General features: G+C 52.2%; 1 protein-coding gene across 3 annotated transcripts in view; it reads right to left on the bottom strand.

Moving 5' to 3' along the window:
- PBX1 (PBX homeobox 1) overlaps positions 1–17,013 on the bottom strand; it is a 100,010-nt gene that overhangs the window by 22,394 nt on the left and 60,603 nt on the right. The gene's annotated exons all lie outside the window — the stretch shown is intronic.

Below are 17,013 nucleotides of genomic sequence, written 5' to 3'. Positions count from 1 at the left end.
TTTCTCGGTTCAGTTCCAACAACACCAACCAAAACCACGCTGAATGTACCCAAACTTACTGAAATCAGTAATAGAGACCACTTCCCAATTCAAGCACGGGATGGAAAGGCTCCAGCCCAAACCTCAGCTTGCCCAGACATCCTCAGCCCCAGGAGGAGGAGGCAGCAGCACAGAACACAGGACAGGCCATGCTTCAGTTTCCATGTCTCTATATACGGGTGAAGCTAAAGCACATGGAGCTTTTAGCCACTCAAGGAAATAATACTAATAAGATGTATGAAATAAAATGCATCATTTTCAAAAGGCCTTTTTTAGCATCTGGTCATTTGAGTGAATTCTAAAACCGTAAGAAAAGGGGCACCAATAAATCAATCCGCACAGAACGACTTGCCAAGGAGAGAATTCTTCTCCCCTCTCCGTACTCGCTGCTTTAATGACTGCTCCCACTAAGAGTCGTTCTTGGAGTGTCTCCCTCCTCCAATTAATGGGTGCTGCTCTGCCTGCAGACTGGGCTGAGGGGGGATACATGAGCACAACTGCAGACCCATGCAAAACACAAGGCGTTTCATCACATGGAAGGTCCCACCTGCCGGCTGTTTGCACACACAGCCGTGGCCCTCGCTTTCCACGTGCACACAAACAGGTGTGCGCATCTGCACGGAATAAAATACATCCTTGACAAGGCAACAACAACAACAAAAAAGACATCTCAGAAGAGAAGCAAATTGTATTTTCCTGTCTCATCTGTCACAAGGACTCAAAACACGGTGGAAGAGTGTGAGCATCCCTCACGTGGAAGCTGTTGCATTGCTGGAGCTGTATGATGCCGTATGGGCTTTAGGGAAGCAGTGCCTGAGGTACCTGGGATGCTCATCCCATCCCTTCTGAACCCCAGGCCGCAGCAGGAGCAGCAAGAGCAAGTGATTTTCACCGCGTTTAAAAACATATCTGAAGGCAGATGCCAGTAAGATGTAAAATGAGAGTAGATGAGAAACAGAGCCAAGCAAGAAGCGCGTTCCTTCTGGCTCTGAAATATGCTAAAGATCACAGGATCACGAAATCATCAAGGTTGGAAAAGACCAATATTAAACGACTCCACCCTAGAGACAATTATTTATAAGAAGAAGGATGGGGGCACGGCACCAAACTGGGGAGCAGGGGTCAATTTCTAAGCAAGAGGAGTCCCCAGCAGATGGGTCCTGCATGTGCTGACATCACTGCTCCTCCACACGGGGAAGAAGTGACAACACTCGCCATATGAACTTGCTATGGAATGAAGGGAATAAATTCCTATCTCACAATTAAAAGAGAACATTAAACTGAAGCACATCAAAAGCCCAAATACAGATGGAATGCAGCTCGGGTAAAACACTCATTAAATAAAACAAACCCGAAAACAAATCAAAACGAGAGCTGTCGAAACAGCTGCATCCAGATTTCAAAAGGGAAATATTTTTAGATTAAAAATCTCGGGAATCATTGACCTGACAGGTAGGCACAAGTGATTAATTAGTTTATGTTTGGCGATCTGCTTTGTGATGGGAAGCACGGGCCATCGCCGTGCCATCGCTGTGCTGCAGGAGCGGGAGCACTGGGATCCCTGTGTATGTGGGTATGCCTGGATATGTGTTCCCAAAACCCAGCTAGGGCGGGGGGTCAGGTGGAATAATGCTGCTGGGTAAATAAATGGGATGGGCAGTGTGTCTGTATAGAACTGATGCAGCTCCCAAGCGGCCACAACCCTCAGCCTGCTACCCCAGTGCTCAACATTTGCTGCTCCTGATTAAACAGAGGGGAAGGAGAAGCCAAAGGAAAGATAACGACCGAGAGCTGGGGCTGGGGGAGGCAAATTCGTGGCAGAGCTTCTGTCCTTGGCTGCTTTTCTGCAGGCTTGGCAGCCCTGAGCGGCAGCAAATGCCACTAGAGGGTGCTCAGCCCTTGCTGAGTGTTCCTGCTGGCACACAACGCATCTCTGTATGTACGTACATACATACACATACACAAATACACGTAAATAGAATGTATCCATACTCTAAAATCAAAGCAAAACCACACTCCTTGTCCCCATTTGCACTGCTGCAAACCATCCCTCAGCTCGCTCGCTGTGCACTGAGCACGGCCCTTCCATGGCCACTGGTGACCAGGGTGACCATCACCAGCAGCTGGGGATCACTGAAACCACATCCTCCTCTCACCACCACCCCCACCTCTGCCTCCCACATTAACAGAGCCATGTTCTCCTTCTCCTGCTGGTGACCCCCAACCAAGTGTACCCAGCACATAGCAGTGGGTCTCATGCACCAGGTCAAGCCCAGGGAAAGGATGGCGATGCCCTGGGGACAGGCAGATGTGGGGCAGAACAGAGGCCAAGCCAGGTGGTGATATAAGAGTCGGGCACCAACACAAGCCAACTAAGGAAAGAAGCAAACTGCAGGCTTTGAAGGAGTAACAGAGGGCTCCTGACCAATCTGGGATGCTTTTAAATGGCTTCTCTCCTGGCTGTTCCTGCCTGTTCCCAACTTGCTGCAGTGCCTTTCCAGGGGGATGTTTAAAGGAGAAGGAAATTTCAAGTAAATGATTGCAACTTATCGAAAATAATGTGCTACTTAGCATCGGAGACAAGCATCCTGGCAGGCAGAAATGGGAAGCCGTGCCGGAGCAGATGGGAGTAATTAGGTTGTGATTTTCAGAAGGGTTTTCTTTCCTGCCTCCACTGTGCCTAAGATGTACTGAGGGGGGAACAACGCAGCCAGCAGCATTCGCAGGAGAAGCAAGGATCCTTCTGCCACGGCTGTGAGCTTCCTGCATGACTTTTCCATGGGGAAATGGGAGCAGCTATGCCACTTGTAGAGCCCCGCGGGGCTACTACAAGGTCCTGCCCAAACTCTTTCCTGGACTGGGATGTGCCATAAGCATGGTGATGGCACTGCAGCTCCTCTGGGAACACAGGAACTCCAATGTGCCCATCAAACAACTCTCCTCCCACCCTTTGCAATTTAAGTACCATTCACAGTATCTGCTTGGGTTCAGAGAGCTCCAGCTTCAGGATTTACACCAGCTCGCTGTTCAACTAAAAGCTTTTAGGTCTGAAACAACAGCCAGCAACCAGAGGGACTGCCGTGATGCCAACACTGTGCTAACAAAACCACTAACGAATCACATTATTTCAAGCTACTCTCAATATTCCCTGGAGCTTAGTTCTACATTTGTGAACATTTGAGATCAACAGCACTGAACCTGGTACAAAAAACACTCCCATCTGCCTCAGATTTGAGGACAGTTAAAACTGCAAGGACTTAACACATGCGGGTGGCTTGTGGCTGGCTGGGGCTCACACCTGTGTGTGTGTCCATACCCAGGGCAGCTGGAGCTGATCCACGCTGGCATGGCCTTCAGTTGCTCTTCCCAAACTTGGCTTTTCAATGCAGCCTCTAATCACTGCACACCTACCTAAATTCCTGCTGGTTTTTTTTCTATTCAAGTATATGCGCAGCTTGCTTTCTTCTGCAACAACAAAGCAAACACAAAAGAAAATACAGAATTCCCTAACTTGGCAGCCCTGAAGCTTGAAATCCTGCGTAAATCAAGCCAATGTACCCGCACTGCATCAAGCACACGTTCAATATACTGACAGAAACTACGGCCATACCTTGGCCAGCGTGGAGAGACAGCTCGACCAATGCAGGGAGAGGCATTAAACTGCATATCTCGAAGTCACAGCCCTGTAAAATCACCAATCACGGCCAACAAGGTGGAGTGTTTCCATGCTAAGTCAACGCAGAGCCTCTGAGACCTCAGTTGGGTACGTCCACCGTGCAAAGCAACGGAGAAAATCAGCATCAAAACATCAGTGCTAATTTCCACCATGAATGGAAGCTGCTATTTCCAAGTACGCAGGCACACACCCTTCCAGGAAGTGGGAATTAAGAAAAGTTAGGGTTTTTTTTTTTTCTTACAATTGACATCAAAGTTCCCCTCCTCTCTCCAACCTTTCCAAAACTTACAAATGGATGAACAGATTTTGCTCAGATTTTCCAAAACAGGCTGCCATGAGATGAGGCATGGAAAATTTCAGCTGGCAAAACAGCTTTTTTGTGCATCTTCTTATTTATTTCACGGAGAAAGGAGGAACACTGCGAAACTGACTGAATCCATGAGTGCCGTGTCTGCTCAGATTAAAGGCCCACCCTGCCCTGAGGCCAACTCCAGCCATGGCCAAGAAGCCTCAGTAGACCCATCAGGGCCATGACCACAGAAGAAGCATCAGATGCTCCAGCACATCACATTTGAGCAGCTTGCGTTGCAACCCAAATTCAGATCAATCAGAAAGCATTTCCTGAACCAAGAAAGAAATCTCTTTCCATTTCATGTCATAATTTTCCCCCTCCCTCCTTTTCTTTTTAATCAAAATTTGGGTCAGCTTCAAAAGAATCAAAAAGTGCTTCAGAAAATAATAACTCTGTATCTTTCTGGGACGGAAGAGGCCAAATTATTTCCTGAATTCAACCCAAATTCACACACACACACACACCAAAAAAAAAAGCCTGAACTAACCTCACACTGTAATTTTGGAGTGTGGAGAATGGGAGGAGGGGGACTTATCACATGCCAAAACATCTCTCATATCCCAACAGCAGCTTTCTATCACTTCAGGGGGGTGCAGCTCATGTGTGCCATGGAAGCTGCAGAAGGGAGAAGTGGATCGCGCAGGATGGGGGGGAATCTGCTCAAGTTTTCTCCCAGCTCCTCCCCAGTGCCAAACCAGTTGCCATAGAGAGAGATAATCTGGCAGCACAACGCTCAAAAGGTCTGGAAAATGATCACTAACACAGTGGAAAGAAATATCCTCCAAAACTGAACAGTGACCTAAAATAGCCCTTTCCACAAAAAACAAAACAAAACAAAAACAACCCAAAACACCCCGAACACATTGAATTGGTAACTGCTGAAAACCAGATTCCCTGAGCAGTGTGACTCCTTGGGCAGCAGAATGAGCACACGTTGCTTGCTTCTTTCCAGCCCTTCCCCACGCTGAGTGGGTTAGTGTATGTCCAGTGAGTGAGCTGGGTACATAAACTTGACTCCATGAGCCCAGTTAATGCTACACTGGGGTACAATAAAGCATCCTGGATCTGCCTACAGTGGTGGGACCTCACCCTAATCTGCTGGAGCCTGTGACAGAGCACAGTCCCAAGAAGGGACTCTTCAAAGGGCAGCACAAACCACTGCACCCACCCAATGGCTCAGGCATGGCACACATGGAAACACTCCTCAGCTCCGAGCTGGGAGTGGATGTGGGATTCTCTAAGCCCTGCAGGAACAAATCAGCAAACAAAAGATGGGACTGCTTGGAGGACAAGTCCAGTCATAAAAAAAAAAAGAGCCCTGAATGCCAGTTGGGCTGGGATCTGCCTCCTGCTCCGTGTGGCGCTTTGCATATGAATTCTCCATGCTGAAAAGAAACCAGTCCTTTGAATGAGCTGAATCTACTAATGAGAAGCCGGGGCCTCCGCAGCCCCTCTGAGGACAGGGGTCCCGATCCCACCGCCCCAGGCCAGGCCCAGAGGCCTGGGAGGAACAAAGGGAGGCCTTCCCCAGAAGGAAGCGAGCTTTCCAGCCGCTCTCCTCCTGCTAAGGTCACCTCCCTGCCCCGCCATGCCTGCTGCTCTCCATATAAAGCAGCCAGGCCAAGGAGTCATAGGTGAAAGGAGTGGCCAAGGGCCAGGCACAGGAGAGAATCTCCAAAGCTGGGGGTCTCAGCACCAAGCAGTTCTCAGAGCCATGGCTCAGGGCTGCACCTTCCAGAGGCCTCAGCAGAAACAGCCATCACCTCCACATCCAGACAGAGATCTAGGAAGAGAGCAGGCAGGGACAGACAACATGCAGCTCCCACTTGAGCCCCAAACGTATCACAGCTGCAAACTGATGCTCAAACAGTCCAGTTTTGCTGGGGATTTGGGCAAACAAATGAGGATGTACTCAGAGCGATGCTCAGCCCCTTGTGCCACCACAGCAACCTGCTGGGCCTGGCCACAATGGGCCAGGCAAAGCAACAGCCGGTCAGCAGCATTTTAAGGCCAGAAAGCAGCTCCAAACATTCAGTTCCTTTTTTAAATGGAGGCCCCTTCTGTAAATGATCTGTTTGGACAGGAGGGAGAATGCTGCAAGAGTCCAAGCGCTTGTGAAATAGGATCGGCTGTGTTTGCTTCGGCTCCATGCGAAACATGTGGGGGAAGAAAGATACCCAAAATGGGTCTTTGCTGCTGAAGGGTGGGGAGGAGAGAGGAGAGGAGACCATCCATCTCCACGTGCCTGGGAGACACCAGAGAAAATGGAGCAAAATCGTTAAAAAGGATCAATTAATGGCATTTCTGTTTCAAGGCGTCTGTGTCTGTTTAGTTATATTGCCAAGCAAGATCTCACTGACACACATTTCCATGCTGTGGGGCCATGGTTTAACAGGATCTGGGCTGGTTCTCCCAAAATCAGGCAGAGTTTTAGGGACACAACCAGAAATATGCAGGAGATGAAGCAGCAAGGAGATGATCCATGACCCTGGACAGCTCGATGTTGGGTTTTTAACCACAAAGCCATCCTCTCCCACCTCCCTGCAGGCGCTGGGGCTGACACCAAGCCTGAGGTGGGGGGCTGGCCAGACAGACTGACGCACAGCCCCCCGGCTCCTCCAGCCTCCTGCGAGAGGCCCACGCCATAAACGGGCAGGAGATTAAAAAAGGGAGCAAAAATCTTCAACAAACTCCGGCTGCGTCCCAGATCAAAGATCATCTCCAGCGGGCCATCTGGTCCTTGTAAATGTAAAACCAAATTGAAAGCCCTGCCCTCACCTCCTCCGACTCCCCTGGCAATATCGCTTTTACCGTTTGGAGATGAGGAAGGAGCTCGCAAAAGGCATCTGTATGTAATAGAGAGCCGCCGTGCAGCTGGGCTATAGCCCTGCTACCCCCCTTTTGTTAATCATGAAGCAGAGGTAAATGTTTTCTTTGGTTCTCCAGGGGCCCCATCACTGCAAGGGGATTTGGGAAGAGCCTGCAGCAGCAGCCCCAGGCTGGAACAGGGCTGCCTTGTGCCCCACAGCAAAGGACATGGCTGTCACCCTGGTCTGGATTTAAGACAGGACGCATCATGAGAGAAGCTGCATCCCCAGGCAGAGCGATGGGGAGGCCTGCAGCACCCCAGCATCCATGCAGCATCCTCCCTCCTTGTCCTCAGAGCATCTCAAGCGTGTCCCCTACCCCTGCCCTATGTTCAGGAGGCAGACGGGGACATGGGCATGGAAAGGGACGGAACTGAGCTTCCAAAAAGAGGATGCAATGCCTCTGAGGCACAAAGGAACGGTGAAGAACTCTGCCACTGCCAGCCCTAATACTCCAGGCTAGGCTTGAAAGCTGCACAGGAAACGTAGCAGGCAAAGAGGAGGCAGCTTGAGGAATTCCTACCCATCAAGCTTTATTGTGTTATTCCAACTAAGCAGAGACAAAAAGACAAATCTCAGCTCCCTACTTTCATTTATAATTGAACCCAGTCCAGAAGGATGGAGCAAGTACCATCTGTAATGCAGAGTGCATTAGCAGCCGGCAGAATGAAATATTCAAATTACTGTAGGCTACCTCGCATTTTAATGACAGGGTTACAAAAACCTGACTTGTAAGTGGAGATTGGACTGGAAGAACAGAAAGTTTGTTTTTCTAGCGCATGAATTAACCGAACAAAATGCTACTTTAGGAGAAAAAACACAACTAACGAACCTCTTGCCTGGGTAATCCTGCAATATATTCCAATGGGCTACCAAGAGAAAAGAATATTATTCCATTTAGCTATCCTAATTGATATATTGTCCTGGGAAATGAAAGAAAACTCAGAGAAAAATGCTTTTTCCCTTTGGCTGAAGATGCTAAATAAACACACCTATGTGTGCACGAACCTCAACAGCTTGAACAGCTCGTGCACATGTCATGTACGGCAGCGTGCAATTGCATCCGTAGGGTGTATGGGTGCAATACCTGCATTAGCTGCATCCTTTCAATGCAGTGCACAATTTGAATATGCAAATCACCCCTTGATTTTCGTGCTTGTGCCTGTGCTGGGATCCATTCGTTTTGATATCGTTAATCAGGGCTGCCGAAAAGCCTGACACAGTAAGTGGCTGTAGCCCCTAGCAGTAGTCAAGATGGAGTGACAGGCTCCATTTAAGATGTCACAGCATATAATAAAGTGTAAAACTATACTTAAAGTAAACGAGATAGAAACAATAAACTTGACTCTGGCTTTGAACTTTCATGGTGAGTGGCACAGAGACACGGGCACATGTGTACAAGTGGATGGTGGGCACAGGACGGGGGACAGGGTTGGTTGGTCCTCCAGTGCGGGGTGGCAGAGGGGCTCTGCAGCCCTCCCCCCAAATCCCTACAGCTGCCAAATCTCCCAGGTCACAACCAGAGTGGGCTGTGCTACATGGGACCGTACCTGGGCACGGAACCAGGAGCACAGCACACATTGGAGCAAGATGAGGCCAATGCAAGGGGGACGTTCCTTGGCCACCTCCCATGCCAACGGGGGTGCCCGGCCCGAAAGCCCCATTTCATCCACAAACCACCCCTTGGTACCCCAAATCCTCCCATCGTCAGCTCTCTGTGCTGAAACAAACCAGTCGCTCTTCCTCCTGCTAAGCAGTTAAATTAGAGAGTATTCAATTAATAACAGCTGAATATTCTGTCACATTTAGGAAGATGTATGGTAAGACAAGCGAGTTGTGATGTCTGTGACAGAAATGATAAAAGTTCTCCCGACACAGCCTGGCAGATACTTGGCTGCAGGAGCCGTTTGCACTCATGGACTCCAACGTCAGCGCAGACACAAGACCCGGCGCTGGCTTCAAAGAAGATGCTCCAAACTGAGCACAAAAACCTTTGCCAAATCATTTGCAGGCAGCTCCCTCCTGTCCTCCTTCTGCCACCCAGCTGGGCCGGCCAGGCTGCGGTGTCCCAGCATGTCCCCAAGGCAGGACTGCCACCCTGGGGTGCACACAAAGTGCTCTCCATAGGATTTGTGGGTGCACCAAGGGCAGGGAACGTGCTGGAGAACACTCTCCTCCCTGCCTCTCCCCCCCGCGCTGCTCTTCTGGGGGGTTGTTTTTCACTGGTGTTGTTTGAGAACACAGTTTTGTTGCTAAGAAACTACCTCCGTATTTCTCCAAGAGCAAAGACAAAGCAACCGTCAAAATAACACGTTATTTTGACAGTAGCCAGATCATAACCATAAACGATCCATCTTCCCCGCTCTCCCGTGCGCTCATTAACGTGCTCTAAACACAGGATTGCCGTGGATAACCCATATGCAAGGGGCTCGTGCCCCACACTGGGCTGCACCGTATCCAATTCATTCCCCAACAAGAGCAGAGTGAAGCTGAGCTTTGGGAGTTGGTATATGCAGGAAGATGGCACGAGGTTTCTTAGCAAAAGATATGTTGAGATTTGAAGGGAGGCAGAAGGAGATACCTGCGCCCACGTGGCAGCTCTGTGCCTTGGCTCTGGTTTGAGGATGGCATGGGGACATCCCTGCAGGCCCCCCTGGGCGCTCACTGCTGGTCCCACTGCCACCATGGAAGGAAGACAGGTTGTGCCCACTGCCAGGTGGGAATGGGCAGCACTTTGTTATTTGAAAACACAGTATAGGAGCAAAACAGCCCTACAAGGCAGCAGCTCACCATGCGTGCTTTCACTGCCAAAGTGCTGAGCTCCAACCCGGCGAAGGAGAAAAAAGGGAAGCGCCAGGAGAGCTCTGCTGAAACCCACCGAACACCAAACAACAGTTCTCCGCGCAGAACAAAGCCCTCAAAACCCATTCTCCACTTGGGTCCCCCAGCCCACATGAAAGCGGCGTTTTCTGGGCTAATTACACAGGCTGCTCCGAGCCTTCTGGCATAAAGCAAGCCGCAAAGTCAGACATCAAAGGGGCCAACTTTAAAATAAATACATGACAAAGACAGCAGAGTCAATGAGAGATCTCTCTGCACTGCCTGCGAGGAACTCGGCTCACAATACACAGGTGACCCCTGGGGATGCCTTCCTCGGTGCACAAAGGAGAAATCTCAGTGGCATTTGGGGTGCGATGCTTGCAGGAGTGGGGTCACAGTGAAAGGAAGAATGGAGCAACCCCATCCTGGCTTCTACGAGCAGGAATCACGGGGTAAGACAAAACCACCTCACCAGCTCCCCCTCCAGCATTCTCTGTGTGCTCTGAAGGCCTCGCAACACAGCCCCTGCACGCTCTGCAGCCCTCGTGCACCGAGATGCCTCCAGAACAGCAAGGCGTGACCAGAAATCCTGCGGGTTTTAGGGCTCTGCTCCTTCCATGGGCAGAAATGACCTCAGAGCATTGACACGAGGCATTTCCGCAGTGCCTCGGACAGGAGCAAGGGAACCCACACGGGATGCTCCTGTGTTCAGAACATCAGCACGCAAAGCTGTCATCCGAGGGATGCTGCCACACTCCTGGAAGCAGCCTCCATCCAAAGCAGCTCCATGCCTCTCCCTCTCTGGCACTGCTCTGATATAAGCCATGAACACCCAGGCTCCCTTCCCAGTTACGGGCTGCAGGGGCTGGACACTGCTCCCACACACAGCCAAGCAGAGGGATGAAGGCAGGAGGAAGGCTGGGATGACCGTGCATGGGGTGCGAGGGGAAGGTGTCAATTAGAGCGATGAGCCCCTGCACATCCAAGCGCCTGACAGCCGGGCTGAGCCGAGCTGACAGCCTGAGCCGGGCCCACCCCGCTCCCCCCGCACACCCCGGCCCCAAACCGGCGTGCAGAGCAGCAGCGTGGTGTCCCCATCCCTGCACCCAGAGATGCTCCTAATAACGGTAATTAGGGTGATCGGAGGCTTAAGCAGGTCACCGCCAGCCTGGAGGCAGAGCGTAATGAAGCAGCCCAGGCAGGGTGGGAAGGCAGAGAGGCACCGGATCTCCCCGACACAACTAATGAGCGCCGGGTAACGAGGTCTTGGAGACACGAGCCCAGTTTGGGGACACAGAGGAGGTGGTGGCAGAGCAGTGGGTGCTGGGTGGCATCGGCGAGTGCCAGAGCCCTGCCCTCCCCTCCTGCCGCCCCAATCTGATTATGGCCAATACACGTCTCCCACTGGGCTCTCGAACACGCTCCCCCCGGCTGAAGGATTTGCAGGGACGCAGAAAACTTGTCCTGATGGTGGTGTTAATAGCCACACGGCCCACGTCATCACTGGAATGGCCTCAGGGGGTGAGCTAATGGGTCTTTGAAGTCATCAGGACTACCCCACCTCATCGTGCTCCCCTTATTAAAACCATTCATCCTGGGAGCTAAATGAATATGTTTCATCTCCAAATGCTGAGACACAATGGCAAGCAGGCAGAGATCTAATAGAACAATACCCATCTAATCATTCCTATTTTTCTCCTTCATACTGCACGTGCTGCTGCCAAGCTGTGCCCCACGGCATGCCCACAGCTCACTCTTGGGAGCCACCGCTGCCCCTTCAGCATCCTGCTGGGACAACAGGGATGCTCTGAGGTGCAGCTTTCCACAGCCTGCTGGAAACAGGTTAGAGCAGCAAAGCCCTGCTCTGCCTCATTATCAGTGCTACGAGCAGTGGCTGCCAGCTGCCCCCGCCCCACCTGGGGACAGGGGGTGACCCGTGGGCTGGAGCTGGGTACCAACCCCGCAGCACCGCGACCTGCTGGGCCCACCCAGGCTGCAGAGCTCATGTTCGCTGCTGTGGCAGGCTTCATAAGGCTCCGCTCTTTGACTGGCGATGAGCTTATGTGTGAATAATTAATGGCAATTAATCCTTAATTACAGTAATTAGCCAAGTCGCAGTAAATTAAACCACATCTGGAGCAGATGAGGGCTTCTGAACGGGAGGCTAGCGCAGGCGACAATCGGAGAGATGCTGAATTCATCTGACAGCATCTGATTAAGGCTACCTGTTGCAGGCAGCTCATTTGCATGGTGTTTTTGTTTGCAGTAACCCTTTCAGCTGGGCTCCTGCCCTGCACCTCCAATCCTGCCCTGCTCCACCCCCCCATGTCACCCCACACGCTGCCCTTATTGGGGGACTCTGGGAATCTGTGAGCAGGGAGGAGCTGGGATGGAAGAGATGGGGACATGAGGATGGCAGAATCAGAGAACTACAGAATGGCTTCTGTTGGAAGGGACCACAAAGCCCATCCAGTTCCAAGCCCCACCATGGGTTGGTTACAGATCAGGCTGCCCAGGGTCCCACCCAATCCTGCCTTGGGCATTAACAAGGATGGGGCACCCACAGCTCTGGGTCCACCCTACAGCCCCAGCTCATCCTGGGCAGTGGCACTGGCCCCATATGAGGCCATGGCAATGAAGTAGGGGACATTTACAGGGCACACAAAATGCCCACCCCCCCACAGCCACAGCTGCAGAAGCAGCCTCAGCTTCCCCACATCCTGTCTTGTAGCAGCTACAATAATAATTGTAATAATAATAATAATAACAACAACAACAGACCTGTGCTCCAAAGTGGAGCACATCAGCAAGAGGGACAGGCTATTATTCATACCACCCAATGTTCTCCCAGCACTGTGCAGCCTCAGAGGCCTTTGCTTATGTTCAGTCATGCTTGCAGGGAGGGGGAAATCCTTCCTTTCCCTTTCTCACAATGAAGAAACCACAAGACAGTGAGATGAAGCAGAGCACAAGAGGCCCAGCTATGGTTTGTGGTATCGGTATGCTAAGAGAAAGAGTTGAGGGAGTAAACTGTGCTGTCCTGATTCATCCGCACAAGGCCAGGAGGTTTGGATGGCTCTGAATGCCTGCAGAAACACTGGGCACAGATCACAGCAACAACTCACATGGTGAACGGGTCCCCTCAGCAGTTCCCAGGATGGAGATGTCCATCCACACAGCGACGCCTTAGAGAAAGACACCCCCAAATGTACCTGCTCCTCTCACTGCTGGCAAATCCATGCAATGGGGAGCAGCCTGGAGCCTCCTGCAAGGTGGACACACATCTTCATCACTGTGTCCTGCTGCACACAGACTGAAAGCAATCTGCTCCTTCACCAGCCCAGGATGTAACAGTTCTGCCTGCTGGTTACTCAGAGTGGTTCCTACATGGAGGAGCCACAACCTGAGTACCATTGGGTTTTACTCACCAGGACAACATGACTCCGGGACTGTGATTGTGGAGGTCAGGCTGGGTGGGTTCTGAGCACGTTATGGAGCTCTAGGTGTCCCTGCTCACCACAGGGAGGTTGGACCAGATGGCCTTTAAGGGTCCCTTCCAACTCCAATGATTCTGTGATTCTAAGTTTTAATCTGAAATCAGTGCCCTCAAGCAGGAAAATTCCCCTAAGGCAGGGCAAGACCGGGTCCCTGCGTTTCAGAACAGCCCAAGCCCAAGTTGGGGGACAGGGGCAGGGCTGTGTGGATGGACACACACGTGTGCGCCTGCTCCTTGCAGCCCAAAGACTGGGGTCCCTCCTCATCTGCACGGTTCGAATTAATTATACACTTTAATTTCATGAATTATTAATTCGATTCTGACTCGGCAGCTTACGCTCACCCAGCGCTACAGACTCTACGATTCCAGCTTCATTAAAACATCACCAGCTGCCTGAGAGACAGACATTAAATAGCAGAGAGCAATAATAAAATTAAGCTCCCTGCGCATAGCAACAGAGTCTTCCCCAGCCCCTCTGGTGCACGGGGCCCTGCCAGCAGCTCTGCTCCCACCCCAAGGCTCCAGCAGTGGGGGGTTGGGGGGTCTATAGGGTGCCACATGGAGAGGGGCATCAAGGGACAGCCACGTCCACTGCCTGCAGTGAGGACAGGGACAGCTCTGGGGTCGGGATCGGCTCTGAATAAATAAAGCCAGAACGCTGCCTCTCAGCGTCTCCCTGGCAAAACAATTTATAGAGGGAAAATGTCGGAATTTAGACATTCCATTTAGCTGCTTCAGAAATCTAAGGACCCCAAACCTTGTGGGATTTGAGAAATCGATGGAATTAATTAAGGGAGATGTCCAGCGGTCTCCGCTAAGTAATCAGCAGGTACAGTAGACCTGAAATTCTATAAAGAAAAATGGGAAGGGATGACATTGAAGGAGGCAGTGGGGATTAAAAAATGAGCATCCGAGTGGTAAAGGCGCACACCCATTGATCGCTGCATTACGGATTAAGGCTTCAACGAGCAGCCAGAAGATTCTGTAGCAGAAAATGGTTACAGAGGATGAGCATGAACAGAGCGGATATATATAACCTCTGACAGCCGGGAACAACCGAACAGAGGACAGCTCTGCAGAGAACCCAAGAGCACCAAGTTTTGGGGAGGGGGAGGCTGCGGGCCCGTGGAGCCATTTTGTGCAGGAACAACAGCCTGCAAGGGGATGTGACGGGGACAGGGTGCCCAGGGCCCAACCCGGGGACCTCAGTGTTGGGCAGGGAGGTGACATCACCACCACGGGGGACCGCTGGCTGCACCCTTTGGCTGTGCCATGCTATGGTTTCTTGAGCATCTCCCAGTGCTGTCCTTCCTTGTGCAGCACAAACCCTTGGGACCCCGAGGACACAATGCCCTGCTTGGCCACCCCCTGCCCAGTGCAGGGGAGGAGGCAGCAGGACCGAACAGGGCTTGCTGGAACATTTCAATGAGAAATCTCAAGTTGAAGCCCTGCAGAGCAGCTCGCTGTCTGTGGAGGTCACGAGGCTGAGGCCAACCTCACCAACCTCCCTTCATACATATGGATGGGGTGAGGCAGCCGAGCTAAATGTCATGGTGCCAGCAGGGCTCTCAGGCAGCGGCAGGGACCCCCTGTGCAGGGGAAGGGCGGGAGCTGTGGGTTACAGTGAATGCTGAGAAGATGATCCCCACAGCTGGGGGTCAGTGGGGAGCAGTGGTGGCTGGATTTAAACCTTATCCCTTCTCATTCTGCCACCTCCTTCTCACTGGGGCCGGCAGTGCCATCTCCTGCAGCGCTGGCTGAGGGATACGGATGCTGGGGCAGCACCTGTATGCATGTGCACAACACTCAAGGGCTACGAGATACAAGGAGGATGCTGAGCCCAGGATGCAACATGATAAACACAGCCCATCCTCCACCCCAGAAAGGTCTGTGCTGTGCTGGGAAGGCTCCCAGAGCACACAAACCCTCAAGAGAGTGCCCTCCAGCACCAGCCCCAGGTCACCCACCAGGCAGGAGATGCTCATCCTGCAGCCCGCGCGCCTTGAAATCGCACTTGTGAGGCCTTACGGGTGCCGAGCAACGCGCCAGGCGGTGTGTGCTTTACAATCCATGTGTCGGAGAGCCCAGAGCAAAGGCTGAAGCAGATGCACAGTGTTGAGCACATTCATTCCCCTGGCTGAGTCGCAGCGCCAGGCACGAAGCAGCCCCAGCCCTCTGCCCCTGCCTCCCCGCCCCCAGCGCTGGTTTGGCATCCAGTGCAATTAGCTCCCGGGGCACGTGTGGCCTCGCCACAAACATCCTGCTCAGAGCAGGACGCCTGCTCCCATGGGGCAAACATTAGTGGGACAACTGGAAACGTTCAACTTGATTATAATGCTTTAAGAAAAGGTCATGGTGAAATTTCAGCGCTTTACCTTGAGCTCTGTTTGTTCTGTGCAGGACGAGATGGGAACAGTCAGCTTGCCCTGGCTTGTGGCAGCCACGCAGCTCTGCCCGCGCTTCCAGGGCTGCAGAGCTGCATGAACCCCACGGCCCTGGGGACATTGGGAAGCCACCACACCAGTGGGATGCACAGCAGCCTTCTGCTGCTTCACCCCAAAACCATCTTATTCTGCTTTTGGAATGGGCCCAAACACATCCAAAAAACACGCCATTACCTTCCTTTGAGACTGGGAGGTTTTCTAGCTCACCATCCTTCCAGGTCTCAAAGGGCAGAAGCTCTGCAGGACAGCAGGGTGACCCTTGCTGATGTCAGGGACATGGCACACCCCAAAACATGCGAGTATGGGAAGGGAGCAGCCTGGCAGCCCTCCTCTTCCATACACTGCAATGGGAACAGCTCTGACCACAGCACACAGTTTGCTTTTGGTTGGGCGAGAGGAAAACCAAGGTCAGTTTTGTTTGTGGCCAACTGAAAGATGCTCTGCCCCCAGCCATGTTCCTGATGCGATAATTAAATCTGGCGTCCAACCATTCGCTGCCAGGGGAGATCTCGAAAGGTCTCCGTGCAAGGCCAGGAGACGGGCTCTGGTAGAGATGAAGCCATCTGCACCCACCGGCGTGCGGGCTCCCATGTGGGTGAATGGAGGAGGAAAAACCACAGGGAGCCACAGGGCCGTTCCTAGGAAAGGGCAGCAGGCAGAAAGTGATGCTGTTCTGAATAAGCATCTCAGTTTGTTCTGGGGGGAGCACAGCCCTGTGCCCCCAAATCTTGCTCTAACTTTCTGGAGTGCATAGCTGCACCTGCCTGCAGAGCCGGGATGCTGTACTCCCAGTGCCCCAGCGCCGCTCATGAGAACTCCCAGCTGCTGCCAAAAGGTATTTTTAGCTGCATTATTTATTTGAACACCTGCCTGAGACTTCAAGGCAGAGTACGGAGCCTGAGCGAAGGAGGGAGGGAGGAGCGGCACCGGGCGCTGGACCGCTTCCACTGGAAGATTCGAGAGCAGAGACAAGGAACAACTTTGGGATGTGGCAACGAAGGGGATGGCACAGCCAGGATTGTGGCACCAGCCTGAACTCTGCACCAGCACAGGGATGCTCCATCCACCCTCACTGTGGAGGGTGCTGCGTTACACACCTGAGCACCACTGTGTAACCAGCTCCCAATGTGGTGTCTGCAGCAGAACATTCAGCTCTCTGAGCATCTCTGAAGATGGAGATACATGTACCCCAGGGTGCTTTGGGGCATGGTGTAATTCATGGGGCAGTGGGCACATGGGATGCAATACAGCACACCCCGCACGATGACTGCATGCCTTTTTTGCCATCCCATTTAGTGATGCGAACAAAACCTCCCTTC

This window comes from Coturnix japonica, chromosome 8 (genome assembly GCF_001577835.2).
Source record: "Coturnix japonica isolate 7356 chromosome 8, Coturnix japonica 2.1, whole genome shotgun sequence".
NCBI classification, from domain to species: Eukaryota; Metazoa; Chordata; class Aves; order Galliformes; family Phasianidae; genus Coturnix; species Coturnix japonica.
This window is presented reverse-complemented; position numbering and strand designations above follow the sequence as displayed.